This window comes from Triticum aestivum, chromosome 7A, assembly GCF_018294505.1.
Source record: "Triticum aestivum cultivar Chinese Spring chromosome 7A, IWGSC CS RefSeq v2.1, whole genome shotgun sequence".
NCBI classification, from domain to species: Eukaryota; Viridiplantae; Streptophyta; class Magnoliopsida; order Poales; family Poaceae; genus Triticum; species Triticum aestivum.
This window is the reverse complement of record NC_057812.1, coordinates 503,899,405-503,921,198: the sequence shown is the minus strand read 5'-3', so window position 1 is coordinate 503,921,198 and position 21,794 is coordinate 503,899,405.

Genomic DNA, 21,794 nt, shown 5'->3' with positions numbered 1-21,794 from the left:
ATTATACCTTCGAGATTCATTCTCAAATAAAATTCGGAAGTGCAAAACCAGATCTAACAGTAGTCACAGTATTACCCGCAAAAAAAAAAAAGTAGTCACAGTACAACTCCAGCCTCCTCGTTTGTTAACTTGCCGTTGTTCTGATGTAGATTCAGCCTCTCTAGCAGAAGGAAAATCCATGTCAATAATAGACTTTGAAACTCAAAGTACAAACTAAATGAAATCCTTCTCAAGTGTGTTTCTGCTTCCACAATAATAATAAAGAATTCTACTTAAATGAGTGTCAAAAGGGATACTTATTGTAGATTACATGAGGAGCCAATAACTGTTTTTACCTAATAGAAAACAACAGGTAGAGAATCTTATGTCAATAAAATCAATCCTTGGTGATTCAGAAATGGACGATGAACTACACGTCGATTAAACTAAACACTAATTCGAATTTTGAACTGACCCTAGACTACCAGTGTGACACTTGATGTTGGTTGTGTTGCCAAAGTTACAACAGACTTGCTGCTACATTGGTACTCCACATAAACAAAGTCAATCATTGCTGCTAAACTGGTAATCCACACGAACAAAGTCAATCAGCCATGTACCAAATGTATCTCTGAATTGTAAGTGCGCGAAGGACACAGAACCTACTACGAAAACATAAGTGCCGAGTCATCTAATTCATACAACTTAGTCTAAGGTGATAAGAGTAATGGTAAGTAGCCATTGCTGGGAGATGTGATTTATTGTTGCATACTGCATTGTACATGAACATTTTACAAATGCTTATAATATATAAACATCAATTTATATATATCTACATGGGAGCATTTCAGAAAACACATGGTGAGCATGAGTGTCGCACAAACCTACAGCTTCCTAGATTTCCATGTCTCATACATGGTGGTGGGCAGAAGCTGCAGCATGTTACTCCTTAGCTTGGGGGCCCTGGTCATGGACGACCCTGCTGGCCAGGGGCAAGGGGGCAACGGCCAGCAGCACCCACGTAAACTTGTAGCTTTGCATCAAGGCGGCCTCTCATGCCAACTACAGCAGCAAATTTTACAGAGTTGGAAGCGGGTAGTGGAGGCTTACTCACATCAATCGGAAAAAAGGACAGAGGACGTCGGATCTTGATGATGGGTGGCTGGGACCGAGGACGAGCCTGGACGACCTGAGGCAGCAGCACAATAGCTCCGTCATGCTGGCGTCCGGCTGTTGGTCCCTGGCCCCACGGTAAGAAGGCAGGAAGGAGAGGGAGCTCCCAAAGGGTGACGGCGACCCGAGATCCCTTGCGTCGGCAGGGCCGTCGACCTTCACGAACCAGAAGTGATGGAGAAGCAGCATAGTAGTACAGGTCAATGTTTGAATGGATACTACTGAAATATGCCCCGGGAATCCAAAGAAAATAAGACATTGCCAAACAGCATATACAGGTTGACAGCACATAGGGACGTATTCAGGAAATCAAGCATGTGCTTTTATTAGAGCTAGTAAATTAGTGATGTTATTCTTCGTACCAAAATTCTGATTAGCAAAAGTATTGGGCTAGCTGAGAAAATGGAGATTGTTTAACAAATAGTAGCATTATACATGTAATTTAATAAACATATGTTGCAACATCATTGCTTCTCATAGCATCACCAGATTGATGCATGCGCTTAGTTAGATAGTGGCGGTGTTTGTCTGCCTTTCAATCAATATACGGAAAATGCTTACAATTAGCATGAAGGGAAATACCCACGTCAAAATCCCATTCACTATAGAGGTCAGGATCATCTACATTCCCCCATATGTATGCATAGGCCATCATTGTATCCGAATCCTGCAAATCCGAAGTACTCAATCCTCTTTCCGTGGAACAGTCTAGTGAAGAATTTCTCTCTTAAGTGCCAAACGAAAAGTGGTCTTTGATGATAGAACAAAACCAATTGATAGCAGTTCTATCTGTGTGCCCCAAAACAGAAGGCTCAATCATGAAAAGGGGTGTCAGGATAACTGGACAGACCCAGTGCATAGAAGCTCCCACACAAGGTGGGGTCTGGGGAGGGATTATAGGAACCTAGTCTTACCCCTGCAAATTTATAGCAGTTCTATCTGTGTGCCCCAAAACAGAAGGCTCAATCATGAAAAGGGGTGTCAGGATAACTGATTTGAACTAAACATTTCATTGAATTTTGCAGGTCGTCATGAATCCGGCTACCCTGAGCTGAAGCAGAGACCTAGGCCAGCGAATGGACTTACAGTCAGTGAGATGCCAACAACTTCCCTCACATACTATTCATCTTCAAATGTGTCCAGCACATCGAACTCCCCATCAGTGATCCCCTTCCAAACCTAGACACATGAACAGATTGTCACTCGTTCTGCACTTCAACCGTTCCATACTGACAGTACTCGCCATTGTTCACATCTTAACTTGCAGTGGACAAACTAAGAAATTAACACCAAGTATACGGGATGTGTGTGCGTGGGATTGCACGCACCTTTCCGGGGACTTTGTTGCCGTCGACGGGGAGCATCACTGGGTAGACGCGGCCCCTGATGTTGAGCCTCCGGCTGCGACAAAAGCAACGTGAGAATAGCGACATGGGGCGCAGAGGGAGAGGGAGAACACATGACGAACACCGGGAGGAGTGGACACTCACCTGGGCGAGAACCGCCGCGAAGGACATCCCCGGCGACAGTGCGAGGTCCTGTACGTCGTCATCGGCGTCCTTACCGTCGCCTTCGCCGCCCTCTCCTCTCCGAGCGAACAACAGTCGCCGGCGCCGCCGCAGGTGAATCCCCTTCCGCGGTTGGGAGCGCCGGGAGGCCAAGTCGGTCGAGGACGCGGAGGAGGAGGCCCTGTCGGCCTCCGAGGAGTCACCGGCGATGTGGGCGGCCCCGTCCATCGAAAGGGGGCCCGCTGGAGTTGAAGCCCTGCCGCTGGACCTCCTCCCGCGCCTTGTAGATCGCCTCCATGTCGTCCCCGGAACATAATCCGGCCCCTACCTCGCCTCCTCGACCGGATCTGGCCAGAGATTGCCGCCGCCGCGCCCAACATCGTCTGCAACGCAGCCCCATCTCGCTCGGAACCGGCGAGGAACGCCGCTGCCATGTACTTGGAGTTGAAGCTCCGCCGCTGGACCTCCTCCCGCGCCTCCTAGATCGCCCCAGCCTCACCTCCTCGACCGGATCTCGCCGGAGATCGCAGCCCCCGCGCCGGGCATCGTCTGCATCGCGGCCAGCCTCAACCTCCAGCTCGTCTCGCTCGCCAGCAACCGAATAACAAAACGCAGGGTCCTTTTTGTAAGAACGACGTATATCATATATCCACTTAAAAAGGGACTGCGGGTTGAATACCAGAAACAATAGGGACTATTTTGCAAAATCGCTAGCGACGACGGACGACCAGAAGCACTCCGTGCTTTATTAGTAGGGAAAGATAAAAACTCTACATAGTATAGTAGTTTATACCGTGTTGGGAAAATAAGCCACGGCTCGGACGGGTCAGGCGCGGTGCGCGTGCGTGCGTGCGGTGGCCACGTCGGGTCCGACCATGGCTGGCTCGGGTGTGTGTTTGCGTGCCCGAGAGTGTGTTCCGTGTGCGTGCGTGAGTGGCGTGCGTTGCTGTTATCTGTTGAAGCTGGATGTGCATGCGCGAGTTGATCGCGTTCGTTAGCACGAAGCGGGCAGGCATGCAGATTGTGCCCACGTAGTGGGGCGGGTGGGCTGCGCCGTGTGCGGCCAGCTCGGGTATAAGTCCCCTCCTGGTCGCTGATGTAAGGCACGGAGTTGCCAAACCATGTAGCCAGTGGGTTCAGCTCGAGTATGTGCTCGAGGGAAAAGACGCCGTACGTGCGGCGGGTGGAGTTCGGGCTCCAGGAAAAACATCACCATGTCATCTCTGTACTCGTGTTCTTCTCCACCTCCTTCTTCTTCGTTGGTTCATGCCACGGCAAGTGAGGGAGAGCAGAGAGAGTGCCAGGTCGAGCTAGAGAGACGGAGCTATGGCAACAACAATTGATATCGGAGCATCGGGTTCGCAGGAGCTCGCCGGCGATTGTGCTCGTCTCGTGCGGCGGCGGAGCACGGTGATGCCGTGCGTGCGGGGAGCGCGGCAGCCGCGGCGGACCTGCGTGGTGGCGCAGAGGCTGCGGTGGCGCGGCGTGGCTCGGCGGAGAGAAGGCCAAGCTCCTGGACACGCCGGATCGGCCGCGTTGATCGCATCGGAGCGCAATCATGGCGCGAGCTGGAGACATGCGGAGCATGGAGAATGAGGCGCGGCGGCGAGCTGGGCGTGACCGGTGCGTGTTATGGGTGCGCACCGGACGCGTCGGACACGTCGGGACCGCGGGAGTGGACCGCGTCGAGGCGCTGGACCTGGTTGCGCAGATCGCGTACGTGCGCGGCGGGAGCGCGGGCCGGGAGCGCGGGGACGTGGGGAGTGCGTGCGAAGGGCACGGCGGTCGCGAAGAAGAGGAGGTAGCGAAGGACCTGCGTGGTGGCGCAGAGGTCGCGACGGCTCGGGGCGACAACCGTCGAAGGTGCGTGTCACGGAGATGAGGCGTGGCGGCGCACGGGCCTGCGTGCTGCTGTAGCGGCAGCGAGCGGAGGCTTGTGACGGAGACGCAGCAGAGGATTCCATGGCGCTGAGACAACGCCGACGAGGCAGGGCTCGCATCGGCAGGTCGTGCGGCAACGCCGTGGCTTAGGAAGTGAAGTGTTGGGCAAATAAGCCACGGCTCGGACGGGTCAGGCGCGGTGCGCGTGCGTGCGTGCGGTGGCCCCATCGGGTCCGACCGTGGCGGGCTCGGGTGTGTGTTTGCGTGCCCGAGAGTGTGTTCCGTGTGCGTGCGGGAGTGGCATGCGTTGCTGTTATCTGTTGAAGCCGGATGTGCATGCGCGAGTTGATCGCGTTCGTTAGCACGAAGCGGGCGGGCATGCAGATTGTGCCCACGTAGTAGGGTGGGTGGGCTACGCCGTGTGCAGCCAGCTCGGGTATAAGTCCCCTCCTGGTCGCTGATGTAAGGCACGGAGTTGCCAAACCATGTAGCCAGTGGGTTCAGCTCGAGTATGTGCTCGAGGGAAAAGACGCCGTACGTGCGGCGGGTGGAGTTCGGGCTCCAGGAAAAACATCATCATGTCATCTCTGTGCTCGTGTTCTTCTCCACCTCCTTCTTCTTCGTTGGTTCGTGCCACGGCAAGTGAGGGAGAGCAGAGAGAGTGCCAGGTCGAGCTAGAGAGACGGAGCTACGGCAACAACATACGGAAATTTATGGTGCATTATAATACACACGTGTATTATATGGGCGATCTAATGAATGAGAATAACTGGACCTTTTTGAACCCAAGGGTATTTTCGACCTAAAAATTTCTGTGCCCTTAATCGATCCAATTAGGTCCAGGGGTATTCTCATCCTAAATTTTTCGAGTAAATTAATTGCATTAATAAAACACTTCATTATAGAGGTCCAATCATCATGCGTACTCTTTTGAATTTCGGTTCGAGCAGTTCGTCCTCTCTCCTCCTCTCGAGCCCTAACCTCAGGCTCCCCCTCCATCGCCGCCTATCGCCTCCGGCACCCTCGATTGGTGCTGATCGCCGCCGATCGCACCCACCGTGTCTACCCCTTCTGCTCCTACTCCCCCCTCCCCCCTCCATCGCAAGTCACCCCACTCGGGTCGCGGCGCCAGATCTTCCGACGAGCCGCGAATCCACTCCTTCCCCGAGCGGACGCCACCTTCCCCAACCCGAGAGGCCACATCATCCTCATCGACGTACATCAACTTTTTCACGCCGGATCTTCGCTGTAAGTGCCTAGCCATCTCAAATCTTTTCTGGTCCCTTTTGCATATAGCACCAATAGGGGTCGGATTTGATTCGGGTTTAGGATATGTCATGTGAGGTTTAGGGTTTATCGTTTCAGAAAGTTGTGACAAGATTTCGATCGGATTTGGTTAGGGTTTAGGATATGTCATGTGAGGTTTAGGGTTTATGTTTTCAGAAAGTTGTGACGAGATTACAATTGAAAGGAAGTGTATGTCAGATGTAGCTAGGACATATTGATGGACTTAGTTAGGGTTATGTGGCATGATAAAGTTGTCAGCAGATTTGGATTCAAAGAAAGTTATTTTGGATTTAGTTAGGAGATACTTTTGAATTGAGTTTCGAGATATTTTGGATTTAGTTAGGAGATAATTATTTTGTATGGAGTTTGGACTTATTTTGGATTTAGTTAGGAGATAATTTGGATTTAGTTAGGAGATACTTTTGGATTTTGTTAGGAGATAATTTGGATTTAGTTAGGAGATAATTTTGAATGGAGATTGTAGATAATTGATCTATCAGGGTGGATCTATCAAGGCATTTGAAGGACTCGTGGACTTTGGATTTAGTTAGTTGATCATCAGTTAGAGCTAGTACAATCAATTAAAAATTTCTGAATTTAGTCAGGGCATATTTACTTACAGCTTTTGAAGGCTGAGTTAGGTACATGAATCCGATATGAAAAATTAAATCAATTATTTAAGCAGAGTAGTGCATAATTTCGGTAACATATGCTATCCATCTGTAACATTGACTATCTGTTTTCGCTGGCAGCATAACGACATGGATGATAAAGGCAACGATGGCAAAAACTTGGGTGATACAGGCAACGATGATAAGGACATGGGCCATAGAGGCAACGAAGGCAAAGGCATGGATGATAAGGACAATGATTTCGTAGTCATGGACCCCAAAGGAATGGATGGTATGTGCATGGATGATAAGGACAATGAGGATGCAGGCAAGGATGTCATAGACATGGATGATGTACACATGCAAGGTAAAGGAATTGATAATAAAGGCATGACTAGTTCAGACCTGAATGAGTGTATGGAATACTTAGAGATTATGAAGACTTTCAGGACTGAGGAAGAAGCCTACATGTTCTACGTAGGCTATGCGAGAAAAAGGGTTTGGTGTTAGAAAGGATGATCTGAAGTACAGGGGTCCGGGTCTGAAACAAAATGCATACAGAAGGACATACAAGTGCTGCAAACAAGGATGGCGAGCCCTTAAGCACTTTAACAGAGCTGAAAGAAAAAGAACACCAAGGGGTCTTTCTCGGTGTGGGTGTCCCGCTCTTTTTCAAGTTGAGCTACAAGATAGCAGTGGCCTCTGGTTCGTCAAGAATTTTGTGGACAAGCATAACCATCTGTTTGTCCCTACTGGCCTGACTCCCTACTTATCAGCTCATCATAGAATGACTGACGCACAAAAGGCCGATGTCATCGAGTATGCTGTCGGTGGACTTCGAACACATCAGATTATGAATGTAATGGAGAAAAATACCAGTGGTCCCGACAAGCTTGGATTTATAGATTGAGATCTATACAATCATGTTTTAATCCAGAAGAAGCGTAAGATAGAAGGCAGAGACACTAGATATTTGTTCACCTATATGATTGCACATAAAAAAGCAAACCCGGAATTCTTTTTCAAATTCACAAAAGATAGCGAAGGCCATTTGAGGAACATATTCTGGGCTGATTCACAATCCCGGATTGACTATGTTGCCTTTGGTGGTGTCGTGGTGTTCGATAGTACATATCGGTCTAACAAGTACATGCTTCCGTTTGTTCCATTTGTTGGTCTGAACCATCACCGCAGCACAGTTTTGTTTGGGGTCGGTCTAGTGTCAAGCGAGAAAGTTGCATCATACCAGTGGCTTCTTCTTGTATTTTTGGAGGCAATGTCCCAGACGGCACCCATTTCAGCAATCACCGATGGGGATTGTTCAATGGCTAAAACAATAGCTACTGTCTGGACCGAAACAGATCATCGTTTGTGCATGTGGCATATCGAGGAGAATATGGTGATCCACCTCCGCAAGAAAAAGCTTGAGGAATTTAGGGAATTCATTTACCGTCGTTGGGATGTTGATGAGTTTGAGAAAAGATGGGAGACTTATAAGGTTAGGTTCAAAATAAAACCAACAGGCAAGAGGTCATCATGGGTTAACAGGATGTACGAGCTGCGACACAAATGGGCTGCTGCGTACACAAATGGTAGATATTTCCTAGGCATGATGAGTAATCAGAGGAGTAAGTCTCTCAACTCAAGGCTTCATGTGCACCTGAACGTACAGGAAGATGCAGCTTGTTGATTTGTTGCAGCATGTTGAGCACTGTGTATCCATAATGCGTAAGAATGAAGCAGCATTAGACGCAGTAGCGATACATACGATACCCTTCACTAAGCTGAATGCACACCATATGGAGATTGCTGCCTCTTATATTTATACAACTATGATATTTCCACGGGTAAAGCGTCAGATTGTCGAAGGAACAAATTGGCAGGTCACAGACCGGGTAGCGTGTGATGGTTTGGTCGTGTTTGGAGTTTTGCGCAAAGTCCCATATGATAAAGTCCCATATGGCAGGGATGCTAGAGAATTACAAGGTAAGGATGGTAATGACTCGGATGCTAAGGTTCCTATAGACTTGGAAGGTAAGGATGCTGAGGACTTGCATGCAAAAAACTTGGATGCTGAGGATCCCAATGACTTGGAAGGCAAGGATGGTGTGTACTTGCATGCAAAAAACCTGGATGCTAAGGATCCCAATGACTTGGAAGGTAGGGACAGTGAGGAGTTGGATGCAAAAAAGTTGGATGCACAAGGCGTGGATGGTAAGCCTGTGGATTTTATATATCACGTGACTTGTGTGTTTACAGGAGCAAGACTGGATGCTGCAGCTTGTAAATGTAAAAAGTTGGAAAGTCAGGATCACCCATGTGCACATATATTCTGCGTTCTGGATCATCTTGGTGTACGCACATTTCCAAAAAAATTGTGAAGAAAAGATGGATAATGCATGCCAAGCCATCGTTCCCTTTCTCGAGGACTGCGAATACTCACGTATGGTCTGATCACATGAATAAGTATCATCAACTATGCAACATGGCTAGTGACGCTTTATTCACAGCCGCAGCTAGCGATTCACAGTTAGAACAGGTGATGGAGCTCCTCCGGAGTATATTGGTTGATGGAGAAAAAACTGATTTGGATGAAGGCCAGAAATCGTTTGTTCCTTTGCCAGCATACTTCTCTACTGCTCGCGAATGCTGCACTAATGATGTGGAAAATCCAATCAAAATAATTCCAAAAGGGAGACAAACTACCGAAGAATCGAACAAGAGGATTAAATCTAGGCGAGAGCAGATGAGAGGGAAAAAAGCAACGAAGTTAGTGCACATGTTAATCTCATAGTTCATTTCCATACATGCTTACAGAGTTAATATGTTCTCCGGGAGAGTGTTCACATGTTTTCCTTCAATTTAAGTAGGAACAAATGGGGGAAATCAAAGGTCACAAGGAGGAAGAAGCGAAAAGAGAAAGACTCAGAGACAGAAGAAGACACAGAGTTAGATACAGAAGAAGAGGAAGCTTCAAAAAAAGCAACAAAGTTAGTGCACATGTTAATCTCATTCTTCATTTCCATACATGCTTATAGAGTTAATATGTTCTCCGGGAGAGTGTTCACATGTTTTCCTTCAATTTACACAGGAAAAAATCGGGGAAATCAAAGGTCACAAGGAGGAAGAAGCGAAAAGAGAAAGACTCAGAGACAGAAGAAGACACAGAGTCAGATACAGAAGAAGAGGAAGCTTCAAAAAAAGCAACAAAGTTAGTGCACATGTTAATATCATTGTTCATTTCCATACATGCTTATAGAGTTAATATGTTCTCCGGGAGAGTGTTCACATGTTTTCCTTCAATTTACACAGGAAAAAATCAGGGAAATCAAAGGTCATAAGGAGGAAGAAGCGAAAAGAGAAAGACTCAGAGATAGAAGAAGACACAGAGTCAGATACAGAAGAAGTGGAAGCTTCAAAAAAAGCAACAAAGTCAGTGCACATGTTAATCTCATTGTTCATTTCCATACATGCTTACAGTGTTAATATGTTCTCTCGGAGAGTGTTCACATGTTTTTCTTCAATTTACGCAGGAAAAAAGCAGGCAAATCAAATGTCACAAGGAGAAAGAAGCAAAAGGAAGAGATAGAATCAGATACAAAACAAGAGATAGAGGCAGATACAGAAGAAGAGAAAGATGTAGATACAGAAGAAGAGGAAGATTCAGGTACAGAAGAACAGGAAGATTCAGATGCAGAAGAAGAGGGAGATTCAGCCACTGAAGAAGAGGAAGATGCAGCTGCACAAGAAGAGGAAGATTCAGATGCAGAAGAAGAGGAAGATTCAAATGCAGAAGATGGTGGGCTGAGGAGGGCTAGGAAGAGACCATTAGAGGTTGCAGAAGAGGATTATGCAAAACCAAACAAGTGGGCATTACCACAATTGTGCATACTAAACATTTTTTGGATGCTGGCTGCAGATTCATCTATTTCATTTTTTGTAGGAAACACAAGGGCGCTCCAAATGTCAAAGCTGGGAGGAAGGAAAATAACGATGACAATGGTGCACGAGGAAAACCAATGAAGTTAGTGTCTGTACTTACATGTCCGCTCTACAACTCAGGTCTTTGCTAGTACTGTGTTGACATTTCTTAACTTTTCCAGGAAAGACTCTAGGAAGGGCGGTAAAGAACAGGCCAAAGGGGTGATGAAGACAAAAAGGCCTGCTAGGAATGTACCAAAGGTTGAGTGAATATGAGCTGTCAAGTTAGTGTTTTTTGTGTTCAAGTGTACTATGGATGCTCAAATCTTCTTTGCTGTCCTATTAACAAACATTGTTTCATGCAGGAAAGCTAAAGTGAAGTCGAGACAGGAGATGCACAGGGTCAGGCAGATAAAACAAAAGGATTTCCGGGGTCGAAAAAATTAGAACAAACTCAATTGTTTCCATGTCGTGATCCACCTTGTTTATGATGTATTAGACCTATTTGATGGACTGCCACTATTTTTTTGAATACCTCGTTTGATTGGTACACCCTCATTTTATTATGGACGAGTCGACATGGTCGGCTAGTTATGATTTATCAACATCTATCAAACAATGCATTTTTAGTGAAGTTGGTTTTTTGTATTTTTTTTCTTTTTCTACATAATATATTGCTGAAATTTGTTAAAACTGTAGTCAAATTTCATACTTGAAATATAAAATAGAAACCAAAAAATTATATATATATATATATATATATATATATATATATATGAAAATAGAACGTTGGATTTCCTCAGAAACCTACTTGAAATCAAAATAGAAACCTCGTTTTCAAATAGCCTTGAAAATGGTTTATTTTGAAATAGTAAATAAGCATATAGATATTTTAAAAATAGCATGCTCATTTGAAAAAAGCATGTTCATTTGGAGATAGAATGAATATGCAGATTTAAAAGTACCATGTTGCTTTGAATATGTTGTTTTTAAAATACCATGCTATTTTAAAAATATAATGCTGATTTTAAAAATAGCATGTTGATTTTAAAAATATTATGTTGTTTTCGATATGCTATTTTTTAAAATAAGCATGTTGATTTCAAAAATAGCATGCTACTTTTGAAAATATAATGCTCTTTTCAATATGCTACTTTTAAAATAGCATGCTAATTTTAAAAATATAATGCTTCAAAAATAGCATGCTAATTTCGAAATAATGATGCCGATTTTAAAAACAGCATGCTACTTTTAAAAATATAATGCTCTTTTCAATATGCTACTTCAAAAATAGCATGCTGATTTCAAAAATAGCATGCTGATTTTCATGTTGTTTTGAATATCTTGTTTTTAAAAATAGCATGCTGATTTCAAAATAACATCCTCATTTTTAAAATATAATGCTATTTTCAATATACTGTTTTTAAAATAGCATGCTGATTTCAAAAGTTACATGTTTTTTAGCATGCTATTTTAAAAACAACATTTTTAATTACATTGTTATTAATTTTTTTAAATAACATGCTGGTTTGCTCTGTTTATGAAAATAGCATGCCATTTCGAATATAACAGAAACATCATTTTTTAAATATGAAAGCTTCGACCCGCAAGTTTTTGTTTTTGCATTGCATTTTTTTGTGCAACACATACAAACCTCATTTTCAAAATAACTCGTACTAGCTTAAAATGAAAGTAGCATCTAATCCATATGAAACCTGGTTAGATTTGATTTTAAAAATACTAGCATCACTGTGGCAAAAAAGGAAATATCTTTGTAGCCCATAAAGGTAATTCTATCAGGGAGGGTACCAGAGGGTGCATTATAAGAACAGACTTGCATGGCAAGTACATTACGCCACATAAGTTCATACTACCACCAAGTTACTGCCAAGTTCCACTTACTAGACGATCTTCATATCCACTCGGACCCAAAAGTTATACCACCAAAGTACCAGTTACTACCAAGTACCAATTACTAGTAAGTTGCACTTACTGGACCCAAAAGCTGATACTACCAACTTCCAGTTACTGGCTACTACATACATATTATAAAACTAGCGTCAAACTACTCCCATGGGTCAACGAATCCTCATGCCACTGGCCACACTCACCCTAAGCCCACCTCCACTCCTTTCCATGAACCTGAAGATAGACATTTGATCTTATTTCATTTTGGCGCCCTGAACGACTTCTCTCCAGTTCTTCGTCATGATTGCACGCCCGTCCTTCTTGACCATCTTGAACAAGACCTTTTTAGAACCTTCAAAATGTTCGTTGGTGACACGCACAACCATGGGCTTTTACATATAGTCTTTGAGGTAGGCCTGACTGTAATCCTTTGAGAAGCACTAATTGCACAGGGAAATAAATAATGTTACATAAAAAAATAAGTATGATTTGCACAAAAAGAAGTAAGTGTGATTTGCACAACCACGCCCATCCTCCTCTCTGTCTCTACATGATGGAATTTTCACTTGTGAAATATGATTTGCAAAAAAAAGAAGTCCAAGTGTTTACCATCTTGCTCTTCCGTTTGATGACTGCCGAGCGAGTGATGGTGCTGACATAGTATGGTATGGGAGTTTTGCACTGCTTTACTATGGATTTGAGACTGTCCCACTGATCCTGGTTTAGCAATACATGGTTGCCGTAGAAGATGCGATCCTCGAAAGTTCCTCTTCTCCCCGGGTATCCCGGACCTGTATCAAAAAAAAAAATAAGATGACAGAGTAGTAAATAATTTCATACATAAGATCTAGAACATCATCACTGGGTTGATGATCAATGCCTACTTCAATGATAAAGAAATGAAGGACATAGATAACCCAATCACATCCACCCAGCAATATCTCGTAGAAACATGGGCAAATTGAATATTTCATTTATTTAAACTAACAACTAAACACTGCTCTACTTAAGCTCTCATTCAGTCAATCTTGATTTGGAAGGTCATCTAGAACCCAAACAGAGTAATGTGTGGTAATCAAGTGTCACTCAAACAGAGTAATGCACGGTTCATTTAATATCTGATCAGCCATATAGAACTTTACCCCTGTGTGCCAAGATGGGATCGTGGTCCACATATCCATCTCCATCAGAACTATCATCAATGTCATAGTCGCTAGAGGTGCTGTCATCACCGCTATAACCGTCACTCCCATGTGAAGTGCTATCTGAAGCATCATCTGAGGTGGTCCGGTGATCACTAACTTCACTGCTGATGAGGATGGTTTCCCTTGCCATTCAAACCTGTTGCATGCATTGCAACGAACAAATGTTAGTTACTGATATATCAAATAAGTCTTACACTAGAACTTGTTAGCACCATATAGAATGTGAATAATCTTTTCGCATACTTCTTGCTAAGTACATAGTTAATGTATAAACATCTACACGAAAAAGCTAGTCGACAACCAGATTGATACTACTAGACTATTCGCATGACTAGTGAAGACTAGTGGTTAGACTCATAATCACTGGGCAGACAGAACCAATTAGGATATTTCAAAGTTACAATTTTTTGGCATATCTTTGTGACATTGGCAGAAATAGTTGGTCGCCAACCAATCACTAGCGAACATTTGGCATTTTGCCAGATATTGGCATGCCAAATTTTGGCATCGAACCATTCATGCTGACAGATCATGATTGACTTGCTACCAATGTTGGCAGTGCCAAATATTGGCAAATTTGTGTGAGCTGGATAAGAAAACTTGGTAACCAACCAATTATTAGCCATGTATATTTGGCATCAAACCAATTTCGCTCATAATTCGAAAAAGCAGTAAAAAGAATCATCAAAAATATAAACCAACCATAATTGTTACACCATGATTGGTAGCCAACCAATCACTTAACAAATCATTTCATCAAAGGTATGCACAAATTAGTAGCCTTGCATACTTAACAAATCATTCAAAAAATGAACCATGATTGACTGCTCTCATTGAGTAATACGTGAATCTATAACTGATCTGCCTTTGATCACTGCAAATTTCCTGATGGGCTGTTGTGTGGTACCATCAGGTAACAAATATAAAGTCCTTAAATTGCCCCAACAAAACAAATAATGTATTTGCTCCTATACATAACATTTTTAGAGGTAGATGTGGAGGTTAATTTTCCAGTGAGAATAAGGACATGGTAGCATCTCTCAAGCAAGATGGCAGCATAGTGAAGGCTATGAGAACGAGCAAGGTATGATGTCCAACAGTCACCCTTTTGTATACTTGCTATGTATTTACTCATTACTACCCATACCAACTAGTAAAATCATGATTATGAAGCATAATGGAAGAAAATCCAACAGTGAGGAATTTGTTGCAATATGAACTACTAGCTCACAGCAAATCTTCATTGACCCCAACAAGCCCATACCATATCATGGAGATAGGCTGACATAATTCAAGTAAGCAGTAACAACAATCATCAAAAATATGCACCAACCAAAAATATTACATGTGTGCACATATCATCAAAAACATGCACCAATCAAGAGCCGTCTATACTTGACAAATCCTTCAAAATATGCACTAATCATCATACTACCATCGAGTAATACATGAAACTATAACTGATCCTCATTCCATCATTACAAAATTCCTCATGGACTGCTTCTGTGCTCGCCTTTTAGTTTTTAATAATTAAGTATCAGCAAATACATATACACAGTCTTCAAACTATCCCAACAAACCAAAACATGTGTATGCTCCTGTGAATATACTTTTTCCATATCTAGTAGTGGGGGATCATTTTCCAGGGAGAAAAATTACTTGATAGCATCTGTCAAGCAAGATGATAGTATAGTGAAGGCTATGTCGACGAGCAAGGTATGCTGGCCAACACCCACCCTTTTCTCTTACTTGCTACCAAAGTGTTTACCCATTACTACCCATACGAACAAGTAAAACCATGATTATGCAATACATTGTTAGATTATCTTGCTATAAAATTACTTGTTGCAATATGACCTACTAGTTGACAGTAAATCAGCATATACCCGAAACATGCACACAAGCAAGTGTCGGCTTTTAACTTGGGCGGTGCTGCTAGATCACAAAATTAAGGTCAGATGGACATGCGAAGGGCAGGGAAGATCAATCTTACCTGCGAAGTGCTACCAGATGGGGCTGGAGTAGACTTGTTCGAAGCTGGCAACACCGGAGCTTCGGGCGGTGCGACCAGGGATTGGGGAGAAGAGGTGCCATTGTCGGACCTTGTTGTTGACGAAGCAGTGGAGAATCGTGGCCGGAGCAGGGGGAGTGGGTGGCCGGAGCGGATCCGCCCGATTTGACGACGACGGGGGTGGCCAAGGTGACGGCTTAGCAAACCCTAGTCGTCGCCCACCGCGTCTCCTCTGTCTCTGCAAAGAACGAAGTGTGGTGGGATTGGGAATGGGGGTGGGGGTGGGGTTGGGGCCATCGCTCGCTTTTCTCTCTGCCTCCACTTGTACAGGCCCACAAAAGGAACAAAGTGTTGGGCCAGATCATATGCAGATTTGGCAGCTTGCCAATTCTGACCAAACAGAAACGATCAGCATCACCAGGCCAGCAGGACTACCAGAGGTGTGCTTTTGAAGAAACCCTAAAAATACAGTGTTGTTCATATTGCATGTGCATGAGTCTTTCAATACACCAATTGATCTTGAATAATTTTAAGCACTCCACAGTATATATATGAAAATAATGGTTAACCAGTAAAATGGTAAACTATTCGATGCAAGGTTATTTTTTAAAAAAATCAATAATCGAATTGTATGCATTTTTATTATTAAATTTAATAAATGTAACTTTTTTTAAAAAAGAATGATAATTAACATATTCATTGGTATTTAAAAAACAACTACAAATGACTACTTATGCCAACCAGAACTTGTTCAGGGTTTTGATTATTCATCTATTCTTTGGCATGCTGGTTCTCATAACACCTTCTTCGGACCTTCTCTTTGTCCGACAAATTCCTGAGATATTGGGCTAGTGCCTTGTGTTTCGCCCTCACGCCATGCTTCATTTGGTAGCCTTTGGCAACTCCTTCGGCGTGCTCAAGAATATTAACGAAAGCCGGGTCTAGATATTTGCCACAGAAAGCGCAACGATACGCCATACGCTTAAGCACGTTGCACTGTCCAGTATGCAATTCTTCAAGGGTTTTCTGAGTGTGTGCATCCATCTCTCCTTCAGAAATGTCTGCATAATCATCAGAATAAGGCTGCAAGTTTAAATTGTGTATGATATAAGCTGAACCATTGTTTACAGTAACTAATATTCCCTAAGTTCCATAATGTAGTGCCTATAAATTATTTTTAAAATAAATATTTATTAACTTTGAAAATTTAAGGAGAGAAAAGAAATATCAATTCCATATGGAAGCATAAATCATATGATGTACTTTAAAAAAATGTCAATATACATGGACAACCTTTAGTGATGTCTGACTTTTAGCATAAAACAAAAACGCACTAAATTGTGGTGTGGATGAACCATTAATTTGTCAAAGATTGATTCGATAAATAATGATCATTACGTACTGATGAACAACAGTATATTTTGAGCTAGATTCCATTATGCCAATTCAACAACATATTGATGGTTTACTGATTAACCTCTAACCTTAAACTTGAAGACGGATGTAGGGTTAAAAAAAAGAATTACCATAACGGAATTCCAATCCATGCTGTGCATGTGCTGCTGCTTGTGATCGACGACGGAGTAGTGCACCTCCTCGTTGACACGATGCCTCTCTGGGTCGGACATCGAGTAGTCCAAAGCTTTCTCGTGGGGATCCTGATCCATGCGATCGATGACGACGTCGGTGGTTAGACCCTCAAGTCCATGATCTGTTACGACGGCGTCCATGACAGGCCCCCCATGTCCATGGCCCCGATTTGTCACAACGGCCAATCGACCTCCACGAGTGGATTTCTTATCCGGTGGCAGGGAGGCGGGCGTGTGAGCGGCGGCGATGGTTTTAGAGCGTAACCTAGGGGGAGAGATGTAGGAGTAATTGGTAGTTACCTACTATAGAGGAAATACTTCGGCCTTGGGCACCTTCAATGCAGTGGGCTTATTTAGGCACTTAATTAGGATCCTGGAAAAAAATCACAATCGTAGGATCTTGGGGTAGGTGCTAGGAACTGGATTTTGTACATCTACGTGATGCAATCCAAAGATCATGTCCGGGTGGATGGGTTGGGGATTGAAAATTTTGTACATAAACCCTGGTGCTCAAGACTTGTGAAACATAAGATCAAATTGTCATCAAGTGATCGAAAAATTTCAAACTGAGAAAGAAATGTACGCAGAGGCCATTATAGTATTACTTGGATCGAGACTTTGTGATCATCATGTTGCCACGCCACAACCAACATGATGGTCTCTGTGGCCATCTAGACATCACACCATGCACCGTTGGCCGCCTAGACCCTCAAGCCATGCATCGATAGTCGTCACGTCTCGCATTCATTTGTGATGCTAGCAATGTCATCATGTGATATCATAAACTAACAAGCGTGTGACAATAATTTGAAAAAACAACAAGGAAATACTCCGTCCCAAAATTTTGACTAAAACATGATTTGATACGTCAGTATTTACACAAATCAAAGACAAGAATTTTGGGACGGAGGGAGTACTAAAGCATCAATATTCCAATCCTAGGTTGCTATAAGAGAAGCTTGGATTTCCATCTACCAAGCTGAATGCAGCTCAAGGCTGCAATTCCATTGCACTGGTACGTTAGATATGTAGTCGGCACACAACTTAACATGCATAGTTGTACCATAGTTCAACAGTAAGCATACGGTACTTCTTAACATAGTTCATCCATAAAGTCTCGCCAACATACCACAAACTAAGGTAGTACTTAACCTAGTTCAGACCAAAAGTGCTTCCATTCTGGCTGCCAGGGTGTGTGCACTGCCCTAAACCCCATCCAAGAACTCAACAAGGGCGGTGTGTGCCACCCTGGAAGCATATCTATGGGCGTGGTTAGCAGCTCGTCCGAGTGCATGCTGGATAAGACTCATACGGTTGTTATTAACCTTGCGGTTGCAGCAAGGGCATCTGTAGCGCCCAGCACTAGGCCTGACACATCTGGCATGCACACCACCGACAAGCTCCCTCCCCTTGCATTTCCTGTAGATCATCTGGCCTTCTTCGTCACTATCGACGTATTCAGATAGTATCTACATGTAGTAAAAAATGTTGCGTAAATAATGGGAATTCAGCAGGCACAGAGTCTATGAAACATAATATTATAGATGATAGCGCAAACCCAAAACCCTAAATGATCTTGATGAAAGAAGTGTGTTGTTTATTAGGTGCTACATAAACAACCAATGGGATAACATATAATAGAAAATAATGAAGGATCAACCATACATTTATGTGCCAAGCACCCAACACAGTTACCATGACGATGAGAGCACACAACTTAATGCAAAAAAAAAAATTCACTCACGGAGTAAAATGCATGAACTGATGATGTACCATGGCAGAGCTGCGTAAAGATGTACCAATGCAAAAAGAAGACTTAAAACTTACATGGATGACTTGCTGATGTGTCACTGGTGCATGACTCGATAAAATAGGTAGTGAGTTGTATATATTTAGCAATATAGGAAAAGAGAGACGTCTCTAGAATAGTAAAAAAATGAACTACATATGTATTCTCCAAGCTTCCAACACACCTCCCTTGCTCATTGATATATTTGCTATTCAAGTAGTAAGATTTGACTACCATATCCAGCTACTATTTCCTGGTTCTCTATCTTAAAGATACCGCCAGTTGTCTATCTTATGGATCTCGTTAGCTAACCGCAAATTGCTACATAAATAAGACCATTCTGTTGCTTTCTTGCATCCAGTCCATTGTCATAAAAGAGCCACCCTATATCTAGTAACATATAGATTTTGTGTGGTTAGGATCATGGATATTGAAAGTCCCCATGTTATCGTTGTGGCAGATTCCCCTGTTGATACCCCGACCGTCAATGGTCCTTAACTATTCAACATTCTAGCTAACTAGTTATTATGAATTCTGACAAGAAGCGATCCAAAATTTTGTATTTACAAAGAAACTAATTAACAACGCTCCAGTAAAACAGTGATGAAATCTAGTTTCTTTATGCATTAGCCGCTGCTTAGAGATAATCGATGTTTAAAATCATTGTCACAATCACTTAGGTAGATCATTGAATTAAAACCAAAAATCAGTGCTCAAAGAACAAAAGCAGCAAAGCATTTACTCAACATTTTAAGACCTTATTTGCCTAGTGCATAACTCGTGCTGAGCGCAAATCAATCTTTATGTTATTATCACAATCATCTGCATAGGAAATTCAATTCCAAGGTGTAGCTACGAACTAGTATAAGCACAATAACTAACCATACCCGGATTATTAGTAGAACAATTTATATAGATCAAAAAATTACCTCTAAAGGACTCAACACATGTAACCTAGCAAGTTAGGTAACACATCTACATAATCTAGATAGGCATTTCATAGATTAAAGAAAAAAAGAAACCCTGGCCTTCCCCAAAAATAGAGAAAAGGACAGAGCGGACAAAATCTAGGATTTTACAACAATAATAAAGGAGATAGATGACTAACGTCTTCTTCGTCGACGTCGAGGCGACCACATGCTCGGGCACAAGAGGAATGATACGTCTCCAACGTATCTATAATTTTTGATTGTTCCATGCTATTATATTATCTGTTTTGGATGTTAATGGGCTTTATTTTACACTTTTATATTATTTTTGGGACTAACCTATTAACCCAAGGCGCACTGCAAATTGTTGTTTTTTTGCCTATTTCAGTGTTTCACAGAAAAGGAATATCAAACGGAATCCAAACAGAATGATACCTCCGGGAACGTGATTTTTGGAACAAACGTGATCCAAAGGACTTGGAGTGGACGTCAATAAACGAACGAGAAGTCCACGAGGAAGGGGGCGCGCCCTCCCCCTCGTGGCTCAACCGACCTACTTCTTCCTCCTATATATACTCATATACCCTGAAAACAACTAGGAGCACCATGAAACCCTATTTCCACCGCCGCAATCTTCTGTACCCAAGAGATCCCATCTTGGGGCCTTTTTCGGAGCTCCGTCGGAGGGGGCATCGATCACGGAGGGCCTCTACATCAACTCCATGCCCCCTCCGATGATGTGTGAGTAGTTTACTTTAGACCTTTGAGCCCATAGTTATTAGCTAGATGGCTTCTTCTCTCTCTTTGGAACTCAATACAAAGTTCTCCTCGACCTTCTTAGAGATCTATTTGATGTAACTCTTTTTGCAATGTGTTTGTCAAGATCCGATGAATTGTGGGTTTATGATCAAGTCTATCTATGAACAATATTTGATTCTTCTCTAAAATCATTTATGCATGATTTGTTATCTTTGCAAGTCTCTTCGAATTATCAGTTTGGTTTGGCCTACTAGATTGATCTTTCTTGCAGTGGGAGAAGTGCTTAGCTTTGGGTTCAATCTTGCGGTGCTCGATCCTAGTGACAGAAAGGGACACAACACGTATTGTATTGTTGCCATTGAGGATAAAAAGATGGGGTTTATATCATATTGGTTGAGTTTATCCCTCAACATCATGTCATCTTACCTAATGCGTTACTTTGTTCTTATGAACTTAATACTCTAGATGCATGCTGGATAGCGGTCGATGTGTGGAGTAATAGTAGTAGATGCAGGCAGGAGTCGGTCTACTTGTCATGCACGTGATGCCTATATACATGATCATGCCTAGATATTCTCATAATTATTCGCTTTTCTATCAAATGCTCGACAGTAATTTGTTCACCCACCATAATACTTATGCTATCTTAGGAGAAGCCACTAGTGAAACCTATGGCCCCCGGGTCTATTTTCCATCATATAAGTTTCCAATCTATTTTATTTTGCAATCTTTATTTTCCAATCTATATCATAAAAATACCAAAAATATTTATCTTATTAGATCTATCATATCTCACTCTCGTAAGTGACCGTGAAGGGATTGACAACCCCTTTATCATGTTGGTTGCGAGGTTCTTATTTTTTTTGTAGGTATGAGGGACTTGCGTGTGGCCTCCTACTGGATTGATACCTTGGTTCTCAAAAACTGAGGGAAATACTTACGCTACTTTGTTGCATCACCCTTTCCTCTTCAAGGGAAAACCAACGCAGTGCTCAAGAGGTAGCAAGAAGGATTTCTGATGCCGTTGCCGGGGAGTCTACACACAAGTCAAGACATACCAAGTACCCTTATCCCTCGCATTACATTATTTGCCATTTGCCTCTCGTTTTCCTCTCCCCCACTTCACCCTTGACGTTTTCTTTGCCCTCCTTTTTCGTTCCCCTTCTCTTTTCCAGTTCGCCTCTTTTTCCTTGTCTCTTGTTTGCTTGTGTGTTGGATTGCTTTCTTGTCATGATGGCTCAAGA